A 6,785-nucleotide genomic window follows, 5' to 3' on the forward strand; every position below is an offset into this window, starting at 1 on the left:
CTCCATCATCAGTTGACCGTCTCCTATACAGAGGATATCCATCTTCCCCTGTTACGGTGTTGGCTGTAAATGCTCGACGATATCGCTTGAAACACTTCCCGTCTACCATGCTTGTTGAACTTCGGTTGAGGGTACCACATGGGCCATGGATCATGTTCTTGATGACAACTGCATGCAAATCTGTATCAACCTCTGCCCGTGGAATCTCAGCGCATATCACATTGTCAATTTCGTCTGGAGTAATTTTATCATACAGCCAAATCAGTATGTGCGCATGCGGCAATCCTCTCTTCTGCCATTCTACCACCGCACAGATCCAAAAACTCCATGTTTCACAATGAAATCCATCAGTGACTTGAGCTTTTGTCTAAAAACACGGGCTGTGATGTCATGCCTATCCCTATATGATTGTCCAGGAAATAACAGCTGTACTATCTCGTCCCAAGCTGGATTGCATGTGAAGGTGATAAATAAGTCTGGACGGCCGTAGCAACGAACATATGCCTGGGCATCTTGAGCATATTCATGCATGTGGCGTGGACTACCTATGTATGAGGATGGCGAAATCGTGAGCTTTCCAACGTTGGTTGTATTACGGTCATTCATCACAGCATCCCGCAAATGGATATATTCCTCGGACCGAAGTTTCTTCTGATTCAATCGGAGGAACAGCAAACGTTGTTTCAATTTTTGCATACATATCGACAATGTACTGATGAAACAACTGACGACATTTCAATATATGATTGCAATCGGTCCTCCGAACCATTAACCTGTATGAGTAAAAGTTCATCGCGCAGCCGCGTCTCTCGGATGGAGGCCCGTTCTTCGTCAGTCATATTCGTAATCTTACGTCTTTTTGCTTCTGTATTGCGAATACGACGACCCAATCTCGACTTCTTTGGTGGCATGACTTCGTTTCTTACTGAACCTGAACAAAAAATAAAATTTGTATCTCCAATTTCTTCTTTCAATATGTTTTTAATGTTTGACAGGAAATGCTTTGATTTGCATGTAGAGGGCGCAGTAGTAGGGGCACGGGAAACGCTAAAAAAATAGATATATTCGCAACCGCAGATAAGCTATCAACATCAAAAGTAGTCAATAACCGAGCTGGAACCTCAACGCATGTTCTCTAAAAATTTGGGCATAAACGGTTCAGAACTTTTCAAGTTTCTTCTTTCAATATGTTTTGAATGTTTGACAGGAAATGCTTTGATTCAGCTGGCTGCCTGTAGATGGCGCAGCAGTAGGGGCACTTGGAAACGCTAAAAAAATAGATATATTCGCCACCGCAGATAAGCTATCAACATCAAAAGTAGTCAATAACCGAGCTGGAACCTCAACGCATGTTGTGTAAAAATTTGGGCTTAAACGGTTCAGAACTTTTCGAGTCTATGAAGGATGTAGACACGAACAGAGCATTTTTATATATATAGATTTTGCAGCACAAAGCGCAATAAGGCTGAATGCAAGCAATTGCTGGAGGGAATACGGCGCCGGGCACGGCAAGATTCTTGGGAGCAGCGACATAAATACTAACGTTAAGAACGACTACATGATCGCGGAAATAAAATTTGGGAACGCATTTTCGACCTCATACTGACAAAAATACAAGTACAAGTACAAGTACAAAATACAGGTACAAGTAACATGGGTACCGGGACACAACGAGATCCGAAGAAATGAGAAGGCAGACGAACTAGCCCGTGCAGGATCGACAGGGCTAAGTTCAGACTTCGAATTACGGATCTCTCTAAACGCGATCCAGACAAGGATCCATGACTACTTCAAGCAGATAGCTAACAAAGAATGGCTAAGTAAGAGCCAGCACAGAAGGTCAAAAGAATGTTGGCTGACGTATGACAAAAATCGATCCAGTGAACTGTCATCCAACAGCAAACGGGATATCAGCTGGATCACGGCAGTCACCACGGTACATTGGGCGATCGGTTTGCACGCCATGAAGTTGGGACTGCCATGCAATGCAATCTGTAGAAGCTTTAAGCAACCTACTGAGCAAGAGACACCGGAACATCTGCTTTGCTTCTGCCCAGCGCTGAACCACATCAGACTTCGCCACTTTGGTGCCTACCAGATGGAGTCACTGGGAAGTATAGGAAAGCTGAAAGTTTCGGCAATCCTAGGTTTCCTTACTGACTCTGGCTGGTACTGATAGTGAACAACAACAACAAACAGAGGGAGTGGAACAAAAGGAGCTTAGCTCTAATTGGAGGCCCTAGTATCGGGCCTCAGGACTGTAACCTACCTACCATATTTTAGCATGATTACAAAAGGTAACGCGCTTATGGGGGGATGAGAAAAGTTTACGAAAGGCTTCATAGCTTTGAAAATCAATGTAGTCTGGTTTTAGATAATATTCAAAGTCAGTTATCGGAACTAGAAGAAAACAATAAATTGATGCAGCCTAGATCCAGACGCAAGCGTGTCTCGTTCGAATTTATGGGTTCAGTGTACCATATTTTACTTGAAATAATGAATGTCTTCGCCAAAAAGACGCATATTTTCTAAATCAGCCCGCCCAAGCTAGTTTTGAGTTTAATTTCAAGTCACCTTTAAACCTAACATCCGGCGCACGTTGCGCAATATCCCAAAGAGTTTCCGTGTTTTTGATAATCGAGTGTAGCAACAGTTAAAACCGTCCCGTACAGAGCCGGATAACTCTGTTTCCACTATCTCCGGTGGCTTTAACACCGCAAGATAAATAATATTTACATTACTGCTGCCAGTCATACAGTGATGTTATGCGAAACTAAGTTCGCTTCTACTGCAGTACTGCAGTACGGTACTACAGGGTTATAATTCCCTTACGTGTATTAACTGTGTTCCGCTTGCACCCTGCAGAAATTCATCAACGTTTCATCAACAGTCAAGGGGGTGATGTTGATTTTTTATCGATGACAGGCCATACAAACTGTTGATTTATTTAACATGGGCATGTCCTAGGCCGCCATCAATAAAAATTCATCAACAATTAATCGATGATTCATCAACAATTCATCATCAATTCATCGATGTTTCATCAACAAATTTGTCAACGGCCAGGCCATGGTACTGCCGACGACTGCCGTCTAGACTACCTATTGATGACACGCGGTACTGCAGGGAACAAACATACATTTGGAAAGCTTCGTGGTATTCTGCGCCAATTAGCGAACTCCTCAGCTTAATATACAAATACTAAGCAAATTTTGCGCTATTAAAAGTTCCCAAGAATCGGCGAAGTAGTCAAATTTTTTCCTAACTGGCAAAGAACGGTGACACAGTGCCGACGAGACACTTTAAAAAAATTAAATCCAAAATACAAATTTTAATTTAGCCGAATAACTAAAAATTATTAGCACCCAATTACTGCCACACTCGTTACCTAATTTATAGCTAGTCTAGTAAGATTTGGCGGGATTTTTTACACAATTACAACGAATTTTTCGTGGTGTTCCAAAGATCAAATCAAAGGATTTCAAATAAGTCTAAAATTATTGTCAAATAATTATTATCTTTTTTATAGGTATACTACGATTCCAATTGGTTCTAAAATTTCAAATCCAGCTTCGACACTTATAAACAGAGCTCGCAAATAACTGTCGACCGTTTCTCGTTGTCTGCAAATAAGTGTCTTTTCCTGACACTTTACGAAAAAACTCAGAGAGCAACCGAAATAAGGGAGCTTAAATGAGCTCGCTCGCGCTCAGAGCGAAACCGTTTTTTTTAATTCTGTTTTGTTCTGGTTGTTCCAAGACCGTTTTGTCGTGTTCAGTGAAGCAAAAAGTCTTTTGCATATGTATTGGTATACACTCACACGCATAGGCAAGCAAGTCGTTAAGCGTCTGTATTGCGATCGTGAATTGAGTGTGTGTGAGTAAATGCAAAGACCGTTTGCGTTGAGTTTTTCGGACAATCGGTCTTTTGCTGACTCTCATTGTGCGAGCGTTTCTCGTTTCGCTCTTTAGGCAATGCTCATTGAAAGAGCGACACACAAAGATCTCAACGAAAAACGTTCAACAGAAAAACTAAAAGAATACAGCAAGAGTCTCTTGCTCAGAGCGAGAGCGAGAGAGTATGAACTTTTTCGGTTGTGCTCGCAACGAGAGCGCAAGAAAAAAATCGGTCGACAGTTATTTGCGAGCTCTGCTTATAAACCATTTCGAATATATAAATTTAAAATAATAAATTTATTTTACCTCTGACAGTCTCAATCAGTTCGAATCAAAATTCTGCAATCCAAGAGCGCCCATTCCACCTCAGTATACGTGCAAAACTCATCTTTACCATCTTCATCTTTACCGAGCACTATGGGAGAAAGAGCACGAAGCTTTTTCGAAGCTAATTTCAGTTCAATTCCTTTCCGTCTGGGTGTCGGCTTCCTCCGTGCGATACGGAAGTTTTCTCGGGCGATTACCTTCGCTGTTTAGCTGTCTATATAGACAATCCTGTGCTTACACCTGTAGAAAAGTTGTTCTAGTTCCATAGGTTCCAATGATGGTTTCCGCTCAGCCTGGGAAAACCTAACTGAGCGTTTCGAAAACAAACGATCGCTGGTGAACAATCAGCTGATAACGTTATTGAACATAAACGAATCTTAGGCAGCTTTTAAGAAGCTGGTCCTTCTACTGAGAAACTTCCAAAGCTGATGATTGCATTAGGGTAGCAGAATATCCCAAATAAAAACGAAATTTTTTACGTGGCTACAACTTAGTTACAACTTAAAATCCTTAATCCTATGCGATTTGAGTATACGTCCAAGCTTCCGTCAGATGACGATTGACGATCGTTTGTCTCACATTCAGAAAAAGATGTTGTGCATATTATTTGCAAAAGGTCATAGACTCCACGATTGCACAAGCGTCCACAACTGTTCAATATGCCACGTCGGCATTACATTTTGCGGTATCCAAGCAAAGTTCCGATTCCTACCGATGCTTCAAGGATAGTATCAGCACCTATCCAAAGGATATCCTCGTTCTCCACGTGAGCTACTACTTCACCCTATGCCATCAATAACTGGGTGCCTAACGGCGACATGCCATGTTTGCCAAGGAAATTATCCTCTATGGAATTGCAACTTAGTGGTGAGAAACGGATCCAGGCAGTCATCGAAAACAACTACAGCGTCAACTGCCTGGCCCACCACCATTCCGAAGAATCTTGCCGCAGTTGCGACCGATGCCAGTCGTGTGGACAGGATCACCACACTCTTCTAAATGTACATTAGCGTTCCCGCATCCCACGCTTTTCCGAGCTAGTCGTTCCTAATGTTCTTGCTGCGGTATACTCGCAAGGGGAAAGAGTATATTCGCGGCAACAGGGCGCTTCTTTTTAAGAGGCATTGTGATCCCGCTACCAGCCTCGAAATGTCCGGACGCTCTCTCTCCCTTTCTATCAGTCCAAAGAGCTTTAAGTTCGCTCGCCTAAACTAGATTTAAGATTCATGTTATTAGTTCTAATTTACCTTCAAACCAATTAACATCCGACGCACGTCGCGCAATATCCTGAAAAGATTTCGTGCCTTTGTTTATCGAGTGTGGCAACAGTTAAAGCTACCCCCTCCACTTCAATAGATAAAGATGACAGAGAACAATTAGAAGAAAATATGAGGAACTTATTAGATAACCAGAACAACCTTGAAAAGCTTATTCAGAAACAAACATTAGTAGTTGATTCACTACTTATTTATTAAAAAAAAAATCCAAATTTTAGGAGTATGCAAACAAGAATTGAGAACATGACAGAAGTTCATATAGAAAATTATTATGTATATTTCAGAATCTCCATACTCGAGATCAAATCGGTTTTGATTTAAATAAAACCAAAGGCACGACTTTGCCAAAAATAGCAAACCACTCTGTTAACAGTAATTGGTTTGTTAATCGACGATAAATTAAACATTAGAACTAGGAAGCCTCTGTTTAGTAGGCATTTGTTTAAATTGCATCTAAGATACGGCCTTTAAGGGGGTAGACCACCCTAAACGTATGAAAATTAAAAAAAATTGTAATTTAAAAAAATTAATTTCGACAAAGTTATTAAGCATACAACTTTTTATTGATTGGAATATGAAAGTACATAAGTTGAACTAAAATATACTTATTGGAAGAAAAAAAAATGCACTTTTTTAGGGAATGGTCGTATGGCGTACATGCTGCACAGCACTTTTTTTTATCCGAAACCCAAAAACAAAATTTTTTTTATTAACTATATAAGTACAGCTATAGCATGACGTAGCCGTTTTTAGAAAACAAATTTTTTTGAGCAAATGGGAGTGCTGGTTTTAAAAACTTATATTTAAAAAGAAAAATCATATCGAAAAAATCCTACGTAATATCATAGAGAACGTTATAGAGAAGCTGTCCAGCGGTCCAGCAGTTTTAAAGAAATCATGTACTGCGTTTTAAAAAATGTAGTTTCGAGTCAGCCGTCAGCCCTCACTTCTAATGGCTGTAATATCCACAAATAATGAAAGCCCCATAAAAAAAAAACAAAAAAAAACTATTTTTCAAAAATGTCAGGGTCTACCACCTTAAACGATGGCAACGAGGCCGCTGACAAACTTGCGAAGGAAGGACCAATGGCAATAGAAAACGTTTCAGTCTACGAACGTTCCAAAGCGAGTAAAAGTGACGGGCAGACGCATGAGCGAAGCAAGAATAAGGAACCTTGGACGCCAGGTGAACTACTTGCCTTCACCAAAAAACCTTGATCTTCAAGGACTTTAAAAGCCCGTAAAAATATTTCTGGAAATTAGCCAAAGTAAACGCAATAAAAAA

This window comes from Drosophila serrata, unplaced genomic scaffold, assembly GCF_035046125.1.
Source record: "Drosophila serrata isolate PLE 108 unplaced genomic scaffold, ASM3504612v1 contig_160, whole genome shotgun sequence".
NCBI classification, from domain to species: domain Eukaryota; kingdom Metazoa; phylum Arthropoda; class Insecta; order Diptera; family Drosophilidae; genus Drosophila; species Drosophila serrata.